At 47.1% G+C, this 19,896-nt stretch overlaps 1 protein-coding gene across 1 annotated transcript in view; it reads right to left on the reverse strand.

Moving 5' to 3' along the window:
- Nucleotides 1-18,668, reverse strand: part of CRYAA (crystallin alpha A) — a 57,020-nt gene extending 38,352 nt beyond the window's left edge. Inside the window, exon 1 of the transcript XR_012314241.1 lies at nt 18,470-18,668. The gene's annotated coding sequence lies outside the window, so the exon portion shown is untranslated. The remainder of the gene's footprint in view (nt 1-18,469) is intronic.
- Between the last annotated feature and the right edge of the window lie 1,228 nt (nt 18,669-19,896).

The following is a 19,896-nucleotide window of genomic DNA, read 5'->3' on the forward strand; positions in this document are numbered from 1 at the left end:
CCTTACCCGATGGGAATACTGGATAGTCCCATGACGGTGGAACGCGGGGAGTTCGACTTCTTCCAATCCCTCTGGATCTTCTCCTACGTCCGGTAGGTTTGGCATCCTGGACAGGGCGTCCGCGTTGGTATTGGAGCGTCCTGCCCGGTATTTGATTGTGAACTCGTAGTTGGACAGACGGGCCATCCATCTCTGCTCTAGGGCACCGAGTCTTGCCGTGTCCAGGTGTGTCAACGGGTTGTTATCCGTGTACACGGTGAACCGGGAAGAAGCGAGGTAGTGCTTAAAGCGTTCGGTGACTGCCCACACCACTGCCAGGAACTCTAGCTTAAATGAGCTGTAATTCTCAGGGTTTCTTTCGGTGGGTCGCAGTTTTCGACTGGCGTAAGCGATTACTCGTTCTTTCCCCTGCTGGATCTGGGACAGTACAGCTCCTAGCCCGATGTTACTTGCGTCGGTGTAGAGGATAAAGGGCTGACTGTAATCAGGGTACGCCAGGATTTCATCCCCCGTGAGGGCCATCTTCAGCTGGCGGAAGGACTCTTCTTCTAACTTCTCCCATTTGAAGGGCGGCTTCTGGTTCTTGGCCTTCCGGGACTGGCCTATCAGGAGGTCCTGCATAGGAGCTGCCTTTTTGGTGAAACCGGGGATGAATCTGCGGTAATAGCCTACCAACCCGAGGAACTGCCGCACTTCCTTTACACTGGAGGGACTTGGCCATTCCTTAATTGCGGTGATCTTATCAGGGTCGGGAGCCACTCCGTCAGCGCTCACCACGTGTCCCAGGTACTGCACCTTTGGTTTTAGGAGGTGACACTTGGAGGGTTTTACCTTTAGGCCGTAGTTTGCCAGAGCTTCGAACACTTCCGCCAGGTGTTTCAGGTGGTCCTCATAAGTCTTGGAATATACGATGACATCGTCCAGGTACAACAGGACCGTCTCGAAGTTTCTGTGGCCCAGACAGCACTCCATTAATCATTGAAAGGTTCCTGGTGCGTTACAGAGTCCGAACGGCATGCAGGTAAACTCGCTAAGTCCCATCGGGGTGGTGAATGCGGTCTTCTCCCGGTCCGCCTCTGCTACAGGAACCTGCCAGTACCCGCTAGTGAGATCCAAGGTAGAGAAGAAGTTAGCAGATCTTAAAGCAGCCAAAGACTCCTCTATCCTTGGTAAGGGGTACGCATCCTTGTGTGTGATACGGTTGATTTTCCGGTAATCTACACACATCCTCATGGTGTTGTCTTTCTTTTTGACTAAGACTAGTGGAGCTGCCCAGGGGCTACAGCTATCCCTGATCACCCCAGCCTCCTTCATGTCCCTAAGCATCCCCTTGGCGTGTTGGTAGTGTGCAGGGGGTACGGGTCGATACCTCTCTTTTATGGGAAGATGGTCTCCCGTGGGGATGTGGTGTTCTACCCCCTTGACTCGCCCGAAGTCTAACGGGTGTTTACTAAACACTCTCTCGTACTCTTGAACCACCCGATAGACTCCCTGTCTCTGGTGTGAGGGAGTGGAGTCAGTACCCAAATGTAGTTGCTGACACCAGTCCTCCATTGTTTCCTTAGAGCCGTTACTTTCCTCCGGGGAAGATGGAGGCAAGGGTTCTACGGACTGTATGGAATTTTGATTGATGGTATACAATTTGGCTAGCGTGGCATACCGGGGCAGGTACACTTCCCTCTTTCCGATATTTATTATGCGAACGGGCACCCTCCCATGGCGTACATTGACCACCCCCCGTGCTGTCAAAATGGTGGGCCTACTGTCTGAGTAAACTGGTTCTACCATTGCCTGGTAATCTCTACCTCTCAGACCAATAGCTGCCCGGCACCAAATCATCATTTCACTTTTTGGGGGCATGGCAATAGGAAAAGGGTCACACATTCTTACGCTACCAATCTCACCACCGGAGAGTTCTATCTGTTGCCGTCGCATCAGTGCCCGGATCTCTTTCTGGAGCACTCGCTGCTGGCCGGAGCTGGCGTTCTTGGCAACCTGCTGTAGAAGGAAAATCACCTCTGCAAGACAATTTTCAATTACATTAGTTCCTAGAGTTATCTTTGGGTGACTCTCGTGCTTGTCAATGTCTACAATGATCAGTCCCTGTGCCGCCAATTCAACTCTACCAATTTTAATGGTCACCTCTTTAAATCCAATCTGTGGCACGGGCTGACCATTGCTGGCGATGATACTCAAGTCGTCGTCAGGGTAGCGGGTGATATCCGAGTCATTCCAGTACTGCTTGAAGAGCACGTACGGGATAGTGGTAACCTGTGACCCGGTGTCCAGTAGGGCACTCATGGGGATGCCATCCAGTACCACAGGCAAGACTGGACGTCCTCCCACATATTTGTCGCGCCAGTTCGATGGGCCTGATGATCTTTTTCCTGGGGTTTGGCCCTCTACCCCAGGTTGTGCCAGTTTAAAGGACAGTACCTTGCCATATGTCCGGGTTGATTGCAGCGGCGGCAGATGGGTTGTCCGTCCTCGTTGTATTGGTCGCTGGGTCTTCCTCTGGCCGGTGGGGTCCTCCTTGGTCGACGCCACGGGATGTCCTCCGGTCCGGATGCCAGCTGGATCTTCCCTGGAGTGGAAACCTGTAAAGACTGCACAGTTCGGGTTAGCGCGGCAACGCTTTTAGCTAGCTCTTGGACCTGATGGTGCAGGTCTGGAGCCGGGTCATTGTTCAAAGCCTGCGCATCAGCTCCCACAGGCCCTGCCGACAAGGGTGCCGCCTCCTGGTGGTAAGTGGTAGTGGGGCGTCTGTGGGTCACAACGCCACCTGGTGCCGGTTCTCGGAGCACCCGGATGGCTCTGTCCTTGAACTGTGCAAATCCCAGATGAGGGTCCTGTAAGGCCATTGCCCGCAACTGGGTTCGGTGGGCATTGCAATATAAACCCTCTATAAATTGTTCAGTCAACAGCCTGTCCTCGTCTCCCACGCCGTCAGGGTCGGTCTGCTTAATGGCTCTCAGGGCCTCTTGTAGGTTCAGGGCATAGTCCCTTATACTCTCGTGTGCTCGCTGCTTGCACCCGTAGAATCTAAGCTTGATCTCGGCTGAGGTGCGGGTATCAAAGGTGTCCCTCAGCCGGGTTAGTATCCCTGCAACAGTCCTTCACCCAGGTGGCCAGGACTTTACCTCTCTTTGGGCTGCCCCGGTTAATTGGGCCACCAGGATGCTCACTTTTTGCTCTTCTGTGAGGGGATACACCTGGAAGAGGCTATCCAGCTTTTCTCTAAAGTCATGCAGGGTATGTGACTCCCCTGAGTACTGGGGTAGCCAGGCCGCTCCCGGGATATAGGGCATGGTGAAAGGCATGACTGCAGCAGCGGTGGCGCTGGCGGGGGTTGAGGCAGTGAAGCTCTCCTCCGTATCCGACATCTTCCTCCCCCCTAGTGGACCGTGGCCTACCTTGCGATGATACTCTTCCGTAGGCCGCGGCTCCGCAGTGGATCGTCAGGGTTGAGGACCTTCCGTCGCGCTCCTGTGACGTCGGCGTCTGCTGGGCTCCTTCCAGGACCTTACGCAACGTCCGGACGTGAGGCGGGGCTTCAGTTTTCGCGCGCTTTCGGAGTCCACGCCCCTCTTCTTCCCGCGCGGCGTCTTCAAGATGGCGTCCAACAGCGGGAAAACTCCACGGATGGCGGGAAGAAGGGAGAAGATGGCGCCGGATGGCGGGAAAACTTCGCGGATGGCGGGAAGAAGGCAGAAGATGGCGCCGGATGGCGGGAATCTTCACCACTGGTAAGTTTGAACAGTCTTTTTCAGGCACGCAGTACCCGGTGGTTGCGGGCACGAAATCCTGCCGACTACGCCAAAAGCTGACGCACCCCTGGGCCTTCGTCGCGCGGCATCGCGCGCACGGGAGCTTACCCGGAGCCGGATCTGTTGAGGGTTGTAGTCTCGTGGCGGTGACCCGGTCCGTGCCCAGGGAGTCAAACTGAGCGGCGATGTATTAGCGGTAGATGTTGGACGACTACGCCACCCGTTGAATGCAGCGAAGGAGCTGCCGCTGCAGGGCAGACCGCTGAGGCTGGTGGTAGGATTGTGCAGCGTGATAGTATCACCCCCAACGGGAGGGGTATGGCCTCAGGGCAGCCGACGTGGATGATGGGGGTAGCAGGAATCACTCAGAGACGATGCGGTGTAATTCAGGGTCTTTACTGGTGATAAAGATAGACCCTCCCGGAGTACTGGCTAGCGATCGGGGCCTGGTCAGTCCTTGAGCAGATGGGATCTCCCCTGGCCAGGCGGAGTTGTAGGCCTCCCAAACTGACTGTACTCTTCTGGCTACCTTGCTAGAGGCGGGTATAAGTAGCCCACGTCCCTAAGTGTACCGTGTGGTGCTCACCCGTATGGCCGGTGACTCGGGGCCTTCTAGTGGCGTCCGCTCCACGACGGCGGTGCTGGTCCCACGCGTGTGACCGTGCCTTCGGGTTTCTTGGCCAGAGGACATGAAATCCCCTGCCGGGCGGTTTCTGCTGCTGGGTAAAGATTAGTCCCCACAGCCTCGGACTCCGGGTCCGGTGATAGCTTCTCAGTCAGGGCGAGCTCTGCAGCTGCCAGCCCCTGACTCCTTATAGTACTGCTCCCACAGAGTTCCTGATGTTCTTTTCCTAGATCTGCTTCTCTTCTCTGTCTCTACTTCTTCTCTACTCACTAACCCTGCCTCAGCCCTAGGTTTATATAGGGGAAGTTCTTCCCCTCCCAGGACTGGGCAGGAGGTGTGGCATGCACAGGATCCCTGACCAAGAGACCTCCCACCTGCTCTCAGACATAACATTGCTGTTACTGTGGAAACCAGACCCCTGGGGTGCCACAGAGGCATTTCCACTGAAGTTGGATCGGCCTGTAGTGGGTTTTTCCACTCTGATTTTGAGCATCATTCCATATCCAGGCCTCCATGGGAGATTCATTTTTATTGACATTGATGATTTTTATGTTTTATTGTTCTCAACGCTCCACTATGTAATGAATAGAGATTTCATTCGGTGATCTCTAGGATGTGGGATTTAGTGTTCCATTTTTTTTTTTTAGCAGTGTATAATGAATTCAGATCAGATCTCATAGATCCCAAACTATCAAAAAATTCAGATCAGATCTCACAAATACTGAAATATAACAAGGAATCGAGATCAGATCTCACAGATACCGAAATATAACAAGGAATCGAGATCAGATCTCACAAGTACTGAAATATAACGAGGAATCGAGATCAGATCTCACAGATACTGAAATATAACGAGGAATCGAGATCAGATCTCACAGATACCGAAATATAACGAGGAATCGAGATCAGATCTCACAGATACCGAAATATAACGAGGAATCGAGATCAGATCTCACAGATACCGAAATATAACGAGGAATCGAGATCAGATCTCACAGATACTGAAATATAACGAGGAATCGAGATCAGATCTCACAGATACTGAAATATAACGAGGAATCGAGATCAGATCTCACAGATACTGAAATATAACGAGGAATCGAGATCAGATCTCACAGATACCGAAATATAACAAGGAATCGAGATCAGATCTCACAGATACCGAAATATAACAAGGAATCAAGATCAGATCTCACAGATACCGAAATATAACAAGGAATTGAGATCAGATCTCACAAGTACTGAAATATAACGAGGAATCGAGATCAGATCTCACAGATACCGAAATATAACGAGGAATTGAGATTACATTTCTTAGAAAAAAAGCACAAGGCCAAAGGTGAGTGAGAGAAGCAGATCCCTGGGACAATACCAGCCCCACACCGACCTCAGACGCATCCACCTCCACCACAAATGGTCTATTGAGGTCCGGCTGGACCAGAACCGGGGCAGAGGCAAACGCCTCATTGAAGCTAGAAAATACCCTACATCGGCCTTGCGAGTAAGGTCCATAAGGGGTTTCACAATTTTTTGGAAAAATCCCAAGATGAATGTCACAGGGTCCTTCTCTGGTATCATACAAACAACAGAGCAAGAGTATAGTGAACAATCCCAAGACCTTTATTATAGGCAAAACCAAAAGGTCCATAAACAATCCACCACACAGAGGATAATATTGTCCAGAAATACAAATGCAGTCCGGTAACGGGATAAATGTCCTGGGAGATGAGAGTCCAACAATCCAGCAGAGGATAAAATAGTCCATGTGCTTCTCCGTATATATTCCTCCAGCAGTATTTCCAAAGTCATCCAGGTTTCTCCCATTCTCCCTGACATACTGTCCTCACGTCATCGTCCCACACAGCATCTCCCCCGTGTCTCTCCTGGCTGATATTTAAAAGTCCCTCTCCTCATTCATTAGGTCATGGGGGGGTCACAGGAGCACAATGTTTGAGCATTTTATCAATTTGCATTGTGCATCTTCCATTGCTTTACAAAATCAACAAGCTGGTTCAATATGTCATTAATATATTAGCAAACAGCATTATTCACTGACCCTGTGCACAGATAACAGTACAATAAGCTGTGGGAGCTGATATCAGATGATAAATAACAGCTATTCATCAATTACCAAATATCAACTCATCCTACAAGAGAAGTCAACATTAGAGGGACACAGAGCAACAAGAGAACATTAGAGGGACACAGAGCAACAAGAGAACACTATGAAAATCAGTAAAATATAAATATACACATAATGATCCCCACATACCATATCACACCATCACAATGAACCTTCTGTAGAAGTTGGCAAAACCCCAAAAAAAGTTGAAGAGCCTTGAGGTTCTTGGGTTGCATCCAGTCCCGTATGGCCTGTACATTAGCAGGGTCCATACGGAAACCAGTGGAGAAATAAAATTACCCAAAGAAATCCAAGCTCCTCCACGTCAAAAGAGCATTTGGGCAGACATACATATAAAAAATTATCCTTGAGTCTATTGAGGACAATACAAACATGATCTCTATGGGACGACACATGCTTAGAGAAAATACGAATATCATCAATATAGACAATAACTCCCCAGAATATCTCTAAAGATGTCATTAACCAAAGCCTGAAATACTGCAGGGGCATTTCAGAGACCGAATGACATAACCAACTATTCATAATGCCCCTTGGGAGTGCTAAAAGCGGTCTTCCACTCATCTCCTGAATTGATGTTAGCAAGATTATAGGCCCCCTTAAGATCCAGTTTGGTAAAGATCTTGGCCCCAATGAGTTGGTTAAACAAGTCAGGGATAAGAGGAAGAGGGTACTGTTTTTTAACGTAATCTTATTAAGTAATCCCAGTAATCAATGCATGGTTTCAAACTTCCATCTTGTTTAGCCACAAAAAAAGAACCCAGCTGCCACAGGCGATTTAGAAGGGTGGATGAACGCCCCTAAATATGTCCTCTCTGACATAGTCCCTCATAGCTACCCACTCAGGTTCAGACAGATTAAAGATTCTACCCTTGGGTAATAAGACATCAGTCACCTGCTGCATCTCACAATCATAGGGCCAATAGGGAGGCAAAACCGAGCTCCCCTTTTCAGAGAATACCTCTGGAAACTCCCCCAAATACCAAGGGGTTTGGGTGGTAGAGCACTTAATGTGAGGAATCTCATGAAAACATTTGCCCCTACACTCCTCCCACCACCCAATGACATCCCCAGTAACCCAGTCAATTATGGGATTATGTTTTCTGAGACAAGGAAGACCCAGTATCACAGGAGCTGACCAAGAATGTTATCTCTTCCTCGTGGAGGTACCCCACTCACAGGGATACTGTACAATCAGTACAATCTTCTACACACCGAGAAAGAAGGGTGTTATCCAGTGAGGTAAGTTTAATGACTGGTTGCAAAGCCCTGAGAGGAATCTCCAAAGTCTTAGCCATGGAGATATCCAAAAAATTTACTTTTTCCCCGCAGTCGGCAAAAGCACGACATTTAGCCTCCCTCCATCAATAAGCCAAAATAATGGGAAAAAAACACTTTTTTAAACAGGGGTACCTGTGTGCCTAATTGGGAGGCTCCTGATCCAAGTAGGCGCGATTGTTTCCTAGATGCTCCAGACGAGGGCAGTTTCGCACCAGATGTTTAGCCAACCCGCAGAGGAGGCACAATCTCCATTCCCAGCAGCGTCATATTTGCTCATGTGAGGGGGCCACCTTTGCCAGTTGCATCGGCTCCTCCCCGAGAGATGAAGGTAGTGTTATGATCTGCTACAGAGACTAAGGAAAGACAGGAGATCTGTCCCTACAATAGAACTAAACTAGATCCCTACGATGTAACGGGGAACCTGATCCTGCGATCAGACCCGCTAAAGTCCTCGGCTAGTCTGTACGAAGACCTATACATGTGAGGGAGGAATCCCTACAAGAACTAGGGACTGGGATAAGTTGGACACCTCCTAGCAGAAATAGTAGCAGTCAAAGACAAACACACAACAAAAAGTAAAGAGGTCAGAAGACCTAGCAAAACTAACAGAGAACGGCAACAGAGCACCAAGCTAGCTCAACAGTAGTAAATACAATGAAGTCCAGCAATGCCAGGAGGGCGGAGCCGGATTAAATAGGCAAAAATGGTCATGTGACCAGCAAACTAAAAAAAACTAACAGGAGAGTTGTAACAGTACCCCCTCTTCTAAGAGGATCCTCCGGATCCCCTAGGCCCAGGCTTACCAGGAAACCTCCTGTGAAACGCTCGGACAAGTCTGGAAGCAGAAACATCATCCGCCCTCACCCATGAGTTATCCTCAGGTCCGAAACCCTTCCAAGCGACGAGATACTGCAAACTCCCTCTATACCGTCTAGAATTTAGGATGCGGGAAATTTCATATTCCCCGTCCTCTACCACCGGAGGAACAGTGGCAGAGGCGTCACCATCCGACACATCAGCTTTTTTCAACAGAGAAACATGAAACACCGGATTAATCCTCCAGGACGTAGGAACCTCCAGCCTAACAGCAGATTGGTTAACTATCTGAAGCACCTTAAAAGGCCCTACGAACTTGGGACCCAATTCTTTAGAAGGAATCCTCAACCGCAGATTCTTAGAGGACAACCAAACCATGTCACCAACAGAAAACAAAACCTCTTGCCGTTTCCTATCAAAGTACCTCTTAGATTTTTTGTTAGCCTCCTGAAGATTACCACGCACATCCGTCCAAACTCTCTCCAAATCACCGGAAAAACTCTCCTCCTCAGGCACAACCGAAACCAATTTGGAGAATGACCCAAAAGACGGATGTCTCCCAGAACAAAAAAAAGGCGAACACCCAGCAGAAGAGGATGTATGGTTGTTAAGAGCAAATTCAGCAAGTGGCAGAAACTCAGACCACCCCTCTTGATTGTCTGCCACAAAACAACGCAAGAACTGCTCAACATCCTGGTTCTTCCTTTCTGTCTGGCCATTAGACTCAGGATGATATCCGGATGAAAACGACAAATGAACTCCCAACCTGTCACAAAAGGCACGCCAAAAACGAGCCACGAACTGAGGTCCCCTATCAGAAACAATGTCAGTAGGAACACCATGTAGTCTGACAATTTCCCTGACAAAGGCCTTAGCGAGTGTCTTAGCACAAGGCAGTTTGATGAAGGGAACCAAGTGACACATCTTGCTAAAACGGTCCACGACCACCCAGATGACCGTGAAACCTTCAGAGGGAGGAAGATCAGTAATAAAGTCCATAGCCACATGTGTCCAAGGTGCACTAGGAACCTCCAGAGGGCAAAGCAACACACAGTACATTGGCGCACCCACTTAATGACTTCCTTCTGCCATCCAGGCCACCAAAAACTGCGACCCACAAGTCTCTTGGTCTCAGAAATTCCTGGATGACCTGCCAACCGAGACTCATGACACTCAACAAACAAATCTCTCCTAAAGGTCCTAGGCACAAACAACCTCCCATGGGGAGTGTTAGATGGGGCATTCTCCTGTGCTTTAAGAATCTCATCCTCCAAAACGGAGTCCAAAGCAGAAATCACAACACCTTCTTGTAAAATGGTCTCCTCTTCCTCCTCAACACCGACCATGGGAGAAAAGCTGCGAGACAAAGCATCCGCTTTAGCATTCTTGGTACCCGGGATGTAAGTAACGGAAAAATTAAACCGCGAGAAAAAAAGTGCCCACCTAGCCTGACGGGCATTCAGGCGCTTGGCAGCATCAAGATATATCAGATTTTTATGATCAGTGAAAACCTGAACGGGAAATTCAGCACCTTCCAAGAGATGACGCCAGTGTTCAAATGCGAGTTTAATCGCCAGCAATTCCCGATTACCAATATCGTAATTAAGTTCAGTCTCAGAAAATTTTTTTGAAAAAAAGGCACAGGGATGTACTCCATCCTTGTTTTCCTGAGACAACACCGCACCGACCCCCACCGAAGAAGCATCAACCTCAACCAAAAACGGCTTAGTCACATCAGGCTGCATAAGGATGGGAGCAGAGGTGAACCTCTCCTTTAAAAACACAAAAGCTTCAATGGCCTCAGAAGTCCACTGAACCGCATTAGCACCTTTCCTGGTGAGATCGGTCAGCGGTTTGACAATAATAGAAACATTTTTTATGAATTTTCTGTAATAATTGGCGAAACCCAAAAACCTCTGTATCGATTTCAAACCAATAGGCCTAGGCCATTCCTGCACAGCTTGAACTTTAACCGGGTCCATCTCAAAACCTTCACTGGAGATAATGTAGCCCAAAAAACTAATTCTCTGTACAGCGAACTCACATTTCTCCAGCTTAGCAAAAAGCGAATTGTCCATTAATAACTGTAATACCTCACGTACGCTCCGCCAATGAGACTCCAGATCCGGCGAATAAATAGAATGTCACCCAAATACACAACCACATTTTTGCCGATTAAAGGTCTAAGGATGTCATTAATAAGATTCTGAAAAAATGCTGGAGCATTGGTAAGACCAAAAGTCATCACCAGATTCTCAAAATGACCCACAGGAGTGTTAAAAGCAGTCTTCCATTCATCACCCTCCTTCATGCGCAACAAATTGTATGCCCCCCGGAGATCAATTTTAGAGAACCACTTGGCCCCCACTAACTGGTTAAACAAATCAGGAATCAATGGCAGTGGGTAAGGATTGCGTACAGTAATTTTATTAATCTCACGAAAGTCCAGACAAGGACGTAAACCGCCGTCCTTTTTTTTTACAAAAAAAAATCCAACAGCCACAGGAGACTTGGAAGGCCTAATGTGACCGGCGGCCAAGCTTGTCTGTATGTATTCCTCCAAAGCCTTTATCTCAGGAATAGTAAGATTAAATAAACGACTTTCAGGAAGAGTCGCTCCAGGGACAAATTCAATGGTACAATCATAGTCTCTATGGGGAGGCAAAACCTGCGACTCCTCCTCAGAAAAAACTCTCCAAAAATCCTGAATAGGTACAGGCAATTCCCCTTTATCCACAGCAGCAATACGTCCGTTACAACACTTGTCATAACACTTAGGGCTCCAGGACTTAATTTCATTGGTAGACCAATCCAGTACAGGATTGTGCAATTTTAACCAGGGTAACCCCAATATTACTGGAGAAGGCAAATTATCCAATACCACCAAATCCAAATTCTCTTGATGAATACCATTAATAGTGAGGAGAAATTCACAGACCTTGTGAGTAACACTCTTCAAGGGAGAGCCATCGACAGAAACCACAGCAATAGGGGATGACAAAGTTTTAGGTTCTAATCTAAGTTTTTCCAAGAATCCCCCATCAATCACATTCAGAGTAGATCCACAATCCACAAATACCCGAAATTCAATTAATTCATCCTGAGCAGCAGTAGTGGCAGATAGGAATACTCCCTTAGAATTTAAACAGGCAATACGGGCATGACTGACCATTTTTTTTTCTTTCTTCATACGAAGCACACAGTTCTTAATAAAATGACCAGAATTTCCGCAATAGAAACACAAGCCTTCAGAAAGTCGGCGGTCTTTTTCCTGAGAGCGGGGTGTCATCGCCCCAATTTCCATCGGCTCACCATTGTCAGCACTGAACCTCTCAGGACTCGAAGCTGACATAGCAGAGGATTTGCTCTCATTAACCCTTGCACGCAGTCTCCTGTCCACCCGTATAGCTAATTGCATTGCCTCCTGCAAGTTTCCAGGTGTGGGATAAGCAATCAGTAAATCCTTAACCCTTTCACCTAGCCCTGCAAGAAACAAGCTTTTCAAAGCTGAATCGTTCCACCCCACCTGGGCAGACCACCGACGGAAGTGAGAACAATATTTTTCCACATTACCTGATCCCTGCCTCAAACGTCTTAATTCAGACTCAGCAGATGAGACACGATCAGTATCATCGTACAACAAACCCAAAGCAGAAAAAAAACTATCCACTGAACTAAAGCACGAATCACTAGGTTGGAGAGAGAAGGCCCATCCCTGAGGATCTTTGCGCAAAAGTGACATTATGAACCCTATGCGCTGTGATTCATCACCAGAGGATCCGGGTCTCAAACGAAAATACAATAAACAAGCATTTTTAAAAGAAAAAAAATCTTGTTGTTCGCCAAAAAATAGATCAGGCAGACGTACCTTTGGTTCCACAAAATGCGCTCCAGAACAGCTACTCACGTGTTGTTGGAGCTTGGTCACCTCCAGAGAGAGTCCCTGCAAGCGTTGAGCCAAATCTTGCACCGAGATCATGATGGAAAACAGGAGGTCTTTCCCCAGAGAAATTTATTTATTTATTTTTTTTTTTTTTTTAAGGCTGGACTTACTGTTATGATCTGCTACAGAGACTAAGGAAAGACAGGAGATCTGTCCCTACAATAGAACTAAACTAGATCCCTACGATGTAACGGGGAACCTGATCCTGCGATCAGACCCGCTAAAGTCCTCGGCTAGTCTGTACGAAGACCTATAGATGTGAGGGAGGAATCCCTACAAGAATTAGGGACTGGGATAAGTTGGACACCTCCTAGCAGAAATCGTAGCAGTCAAACACAAACACACAACAAAAAGTAAAGAGGTCAGAAGACCTAGCAAAACTAACAGAGAACGGCAACAGAGCACCCAGCTAGCTCAACAGTAGTAAATACAAATGAAGTCCAGCAATGCCAGGAGGGCGGAGCCGGATTAAATAGGCAAAACTGGTCATGTGACCAGCAAACTAAAAAAAAACTAACAGGTGAGTTGTAACAGGTAGTTCCTGAGACAGCACTATTCTTTTACCAGAGGCTTTGTTCCATAACCAATCTTGTCTCCTTCCATCCAGACGCAAGGCCACAGATGGCGACCTCCAGACTTTGAGGCGATGAGAGGTGCACCAATATGTCCTTTACAGAATCCACCAGTCCATCCAGGAACATGCTCCATAAGGCTGCATCATTCCACCCCGCCTCAACAGACCACTGTCTGAATTGAGAACAATAATTCTCCGTCAGGAGGTGTAAAGATCTGAGGTTGTGGGTTGTAAGTAATCACCTAGGCAGGTTAACGATGCAACATTATTTTATTGATGACAGCCATGGTAATAAAGCAATTCCAGGTAAATGGCCAAAATACAGTTCTCTCAGTCCTCAAGTTCCCAACCTGGGTTCAGTAGTTCCACTGGCTTTGTATAAGGCCATACTCACTGTCTCCCAACTTTTGGTTGGCCCACAGATTTCGTATCTCCAGCCAGTATAGTCTGTAGCCACAGTCCATGATCCTCTAGACGGCCGATAAAACTATGAAAGCACAGGTATCCTGTAGCAACAGTCCTTTTAAGAAAGTTTAAATCCAAACGACATAATCCATAATGGTAACATGTTTATCCATCCATCCTTCCAAGTCCACGGTCTCCATCCTCTTCCTTCAATCCTTCCACACAACTCTGACTAAAACATCTCTGTCCTTTCTTTCGTTGGGATCAGTCCCCTCCCAGGTCAGAAGTGATCACCCCCCCCCCCTTAAACATTCACTGTTTGCTAAAAACAATGAAGAATATTCTAGAAGCCTTCATCTGAGACTGCATGTAAGACCCCCTGTGGTGACGGCTCCACTGTGTCTACAGTCTACACACACATAACGAGATTATTGGCTGTTGGAACAATGGTTAGATACTCCTGAGATACAGATATCCTGAGATACTGATTAGTGGAATGCTGGACATTTTACAAGTGAATCTAGTGCACATACTGACAAGTTAGCAGAACTATATAAAACATAACAAGTGAATCACTAATAAAACACAATAATAATATTGACAAAAACGGTGGAAAAGTATCATAGTCTTTAATAATTGGGTAATTCCTTACATACCTCCCCCACTTTTTCAGCATGGACACGAATGTAAAAGGTCTCGCCTTTATGAGAACGAAACTTTGTATCATCCAGTTTCCTCAAAGAATATTCCATGTTGTCCTTGCGAATAAACTCCACAGTCCCCATTCCACCCTGGTATACGTCAGTGTAATAAACATCTCCAGCTTCTCTCACATGGTCTTTCAGATTTTGCCAACTTCCCGATGGGGGAAGCCCTGAGACAAGGACTCTGTATTTAGTTCGCTGGATCAGGGGTCTGTCCTTTCCGAGGGGTCCTCCATATCCCCCCTGATCCCTGGTTTGTCCTGGGAAAGTACCCACGTGCCCAATGAGAACCAGACTTGTAGCCATTGCGACCAACCCCAGAGTGCTGACACCCAGTTAGGGGGATGGTCACTTGGCGGCCTGGTAATGGGAGCTCTGGGGGAACAGTATCTGGGCTGACCAGGGTGATGGTAGATCCAGTGTCCCGAAGTCCCTGGGCCTCCTCCCTGATGTAATTTACCTCCCCCAGATTACATTCCTTCATTGTGACAGTCACTGCATTTTGTGTATCACTCACCGCTGACATGTTGATATTGCTCCTTTCCCTATCGGCTGATGCAGTGTGAACCGCTCCTTGGCTTCCAGTTACGACATTGGCCCAGTGGCACACCAGTCCTGCTCCCAGATTGTTTCCCAGCAACACCTCTACTGGTAGTTGCCGCACTACTCCTCCAGCCACCATTCCATGAATGTGACCCCAGTCTAAATGTAGTCGGGCCCTCCGAATGTTCAAAGTTTCTCCTCCGGCTATATTGACTAACATACGGCTGCCAGGGACAATACATTGGTCCGGTACTAAATGGTCTTTTATCAATGTGACTGAGGCTCCAGAGTCACGGAGCCCCACAGCTTCCACGCCCTCTACCCAGACCGGCTGCAGTTGCTGGTTAATAGACTCTGAGGTGTCCTATCTAGTCCAGGACACTTCTCCTTGTACCACATATGCCTCTTCTTCTTCCGGTCGGGGTAGAGGGATCCTCTCTCCCTCAGCATTCCAGCCCCATTGCAGCACAGTGTTCACAGGTTGGGGACGCTAATGATGTGGCCAAGAACGTTTCTGACATTCCCTGGCAAAGTGTCCCATGCGTCCACAGTTATGGCAGTTAAGCTCTCCTCGTCCCAACACAGGCCGTACTTGGGGGCTTGGGCAACCTCCCCCTCTTTGTGAAGTCTGAACTCCCTGACGTTCCTCCTCTGGACAGTCCATGGGTTTAAATGGCCTCCCTGTAAGCTCCTGTTCCCGACTCACTGGGGCTGTACTTCCACGTTGCCCTGGTCGATTAACAGACCAATAATCAGCCAATCTTGCAGCCTCATCCCGGCTGAGTGGTTTTCTATCTGCCACCCATTCTTTTAAATCACCTGGGAGTTTGGACATAAATTGTTCCAGCATGATTATGTACATTACATGTTCTGCTTCCTGAGCCCTCAGTCCTTCTAGCCACCGAGTGCATGCCGTACGTAGTGTGTTGGCAAACTCCCGATGTGTGTGTGCTGCCAGCTTGTCAGTCTCCCGAAACTTCCTCTGGTAGGTTACTGGCGTGACCGCATACCTCTCTAGTAATGTGCTTCGAATGGTAGAGTAACATCTCTGATCCCCAGAAGACAAGTTTTTAAAAGCTTCTCTTGCTTTTCTGGTCAGGCCAACGCTCAAAAATCTGGGCCAGTCACTGACTGACACCTCATGCAGCATACAGAGGTTCTCAAAGAACTGGAGATGTTCATCAATATCCGAGGTGTCCTCATTGAACTGTGGTATATCCCGGTACCTTAAAGATGCGGGCTCCTCTCTCCTGTTATCCACTGTCCTCTGCAATGGGGCAGGTTGGGGTACTGCTATATGCACACCCAGATATTTGCTTAACACTGCCGCCCGCTCTATCTCCGTAGCCCGATCTCCTAGCACGTCCAGCATCCGCCTCAACTCAGTCGGTCGATCATCCACCATCTGGATGACAGCCCTGGGCTGCTGTCCCTCATTCACGTTTGAACTGACCTTCTCATGTGGTTGTTCCTGGTCCCAATCGTCCATGCGTTGCATTAGGGTCGCCCGACTGTCCTCCGGCAACCCCTCTAGTTCTCTCTCAGAGCAAAGGGCTCTCAGCTCCTCCTTCTTGAGCCTCTTGTAGATGGAGTCTGTCATCTCTTCTGCCAAGTCACCTCTCAGTAACTTTCCCTGGTATGCTGTCCAGAGATAGGTGATCCCACCGCTGCCAATACTTGTAAAGATCTGAGGTTGTGGGTTGTAAGTAATCACCTAGGCAGGCTAACGATGCAACAATATTTTATTGATCACAGCCATGGTAATAAAGCAATTCCAGGTAAATGGCCAAAATACAGGTCTCTCAATCCTAAAGTTCCCAATCGAGGTTCAGTAGTTCCACTGGCTTTGTATAAGGCCATACTCACTGTCTCCCAACTTTTGGTTGGCCCACAGATTTCGTATCTCCAGCCAGTATAGTCTGTAGCCACAGTCCATGATCCTCTAGACGGCCGATAAAACGATGAAAGCACAGGTATCCTGTAGCAGCAGTCCTTTTAAGAAAGTTTAAATCCAAACTACATAATCCATAATGGTAACATGTTTATCCATCCTTCCAAGTCCACGGTCTCCATCCTCTTCCTTCAATCCTTCCACACAACTCTGACTAAAACATCTCTGTCCTTTCTTTCGCTGGGATCAGTCCCCATCCAGGTCAGAAGTGATCACCCTCCCCCTTAAGCATTTACTCTTAGCTAAAAACAATGAAGAATATTCTAGAAGCCTTCATCTGAGACTGCATGTAAGACCCCCTGTGGTGACGGCTCCACTGTGTCTACAGTCTACACACACATAACGAGATTATTGGCTGTTGGAACAATGGTTAGATACTCCTGAGATACAGATATCCTGAGATACAGATTAGTGGAATGCTGGACATTTTACAAGTGAATCTAGTGCACATACTGACAAGTTAGCAGAACTATATAAAACATAACAAGTGAATCACTAATAAAACACAATAATAATATTGACAAAAACGGTGGTACATTGCTGGAAAAGTATCATAGTCTTTAGTAAGTGGGCAACTCCTCATAGGAGGTTACCCTGAACAAGTGCTCTGAGGTTAGATTCAGCAATAGCGGCTCTATCTGGTTCATCATAAATGAGTCCCAGTGCCCCAAAAAATTCTTCAATGTAGTTACTGGCCAGGGAATCATCCTCCAGAGTAAAGGCCCATGTCTGGGGATCCCCCTAAGTAGGGAGATAACCAGCCCCACCTGAGACCTCCCGTCCCCTGATGACATGGGTCTAAGCTGAAAATATAACTTGCAATTCTCACGAAAATTAAGAAATTTCTTGCGTTCCCCAGAAAAAAAAAATCTGGCAATGGAACTTTAGGCTCACTGAATCTTCTGGCACCAACCACAAGGTCCTGTACATGGGGTATGGGAGCTAACCCAAGAGAGGGCGCTTCAGTACTTAACTGAGCCAGGGCTTGGGTATGATGCCCCTCAGTAACAACCAAATCCTGAAACATGCTAGCAGATTCCACATCTGCTCCACCAGCTGACCGGCTGGATCCATTCAATCTAGGCTGATTATTATACTGTATCAAGAAAACTTCGGCACACCAGTAATATGCTTGAAAAAGTTTTAAAATTTTATTTACATGTACCCCTTGTTTCACAAAACAGGGCGTAAGCCCAAAATAATAATAAAAAAGCAGACCAACGTTTCGACCTTTAGGACGGTCTTTCTCAGGGTCATCACTAGGCATAAACAAACGAATAATTAATGCAAAATTCCATATACATTGAATTCCATTATATAATGTGTGAACAACAGGAGAGCGAAAATACATGGATATAGTAAAGTCTATATATAGTATGCACCAAAATTCGGGTCTATTATTCCATAGAATAGAAAATATCAGAAGAAGCTAAGCTATATAGGAAAAACTCTATATGGGTCAAATTATATGCTTGTGGATCTATACCTCATGGGAGGCCAAAGGGTCTGCCAATACATTTAGCTGGAACTAGTTATACACAAAATGAGGTTCATATTACCAGTTTGAGAATGCTGTCTCACTCAGAGTTAGAGAGCTGGAAGTTTCCTATGTGACACAAAAATAGGGATGATATTCTCAAGATAGCATACAAGGTCAGCAGTGGCTAGTGTATATATAAACACTCACGGTCCCATTCATTCATTAGCGGTATCATACCTGTGCCTGGGGTGAGGGTGGATAAGGCTGCACGTGCTGTGAGGAAGTGTGGAATGCTAATTCCTTTTATATTCAGTCCCGCAGTCTCATTGGTGGTTCTGGTGGAGGCGCGTTCTGCCTGAACAGAGCGTCCTATGTGCCAATGCCTTGAGGACCTACAGGTCCTTCAAGTCATGTGTATCGCGACTTCCTGTCACTCGTGACTTCCGGGAGCGGTGGAACGCATATGCGTTCCATAGCCTCTGCTACATCGTAGCTATACTGCAAGGGGGAGGAACTGAGTCACCAATGTAGTGTGCAGGTGCGTGCACAGTAATTAAAGGGGAAGGGAACCCACCATCAGGGTGCACAGAAATAGTAGTTATCCATTAGTAAATGGAGAAAGTGCGGTCCTTTATAAATGAGGGAGTGAAAATCCGTTATTAGCCAGGCATCCTGGAGTGCAGTGAGATGGGACACTGGTAATATTAATGGGTGACCTAAACATGAAAGACAGGAGAAAACAGATGAGAAATATAGCTTATGAACCTTGAATATGACAAATTATATACAGTGTGGACAAATAGACGATATAGGAAAACAATAATAGAACCTACATGATTATTATGTAATGCTTGGTGATGGTGAAGTGACCCATTGCTAGCCATCAAGAGCAGTGTGCCGGTTACACTTGGCGCTAGCTGTCGCACTGCGGCGCACCCTTGAGGGCCGGGTGTACTCTTCACCTGCCTCCCGATACTCAAAAGGGGATATTGACGTGTGTTTAGGATCATTATCCATTTGTAGAATCATCCTCTTTTCACCTTCAGATTTTTTACAGATGGTGTTATGTTTACATCAATAATTTGTTGAAATTTCATTGAATCCATTCTTCCTTCTACCCATGAAATGTTCCCCGTGCCATTGGCTGCAACACAACCCCAAAGCATGATTGATTCTCCCCCATGCTTAATGGTTGGCAAGATGTTCTTTTCCTGAAATTCTGTGCCCTTTATTCACCACACATACCTTTGATCATTTGTGGCCAAAGAGTACTATTTTAACCTCATCGGTCCACAGGATTTGTTTCCAAAATGCACCAGGCTTGTTTAGATGTTCTTTTGCACTTCTGATGCTGAATTTTATGGTGAGGACGCAGGAGAGGTTTCTTTTGATGACTCTTCCATGAAGGCTGTATTTGTGCAGGTGTCTCTGAACAGTAGAACAATGAACCATAACTCTGGCGTCTGATAGATCTTCATGAAGGTCTTTTGCAGTCAAGAGGGGGGTCTGATTTGCCTCTCTAGCATTCCTACAAGCAGTTCTCACTGAAATTTTGCTTGGTCTTCCAGACCTTATATTGACCTCCATTGTTCCTAGTAACTGCCATTTTTTAATTACATTTCGAACAGAGGAAAGGGCAACTTAAAAACACTTTGCTATCTTCT

The sequence above is a fragment of the Phyllobates terribilis genome, unplaced genomic scaffold (assembly GCF_046119375.1).
Source record: "Phyllobates terribilis strain yellow unplaced genomic scaffold, ASM4611937v1 Scaffold_2__4_contigs__length_985480577, whole genome shotgun sequence".
NCBI lineage: Eukaryota > Metazoa > Chordata > Amphibia > Anura > Dendrobatidae > Phyllobates > Phyllobates terribilis.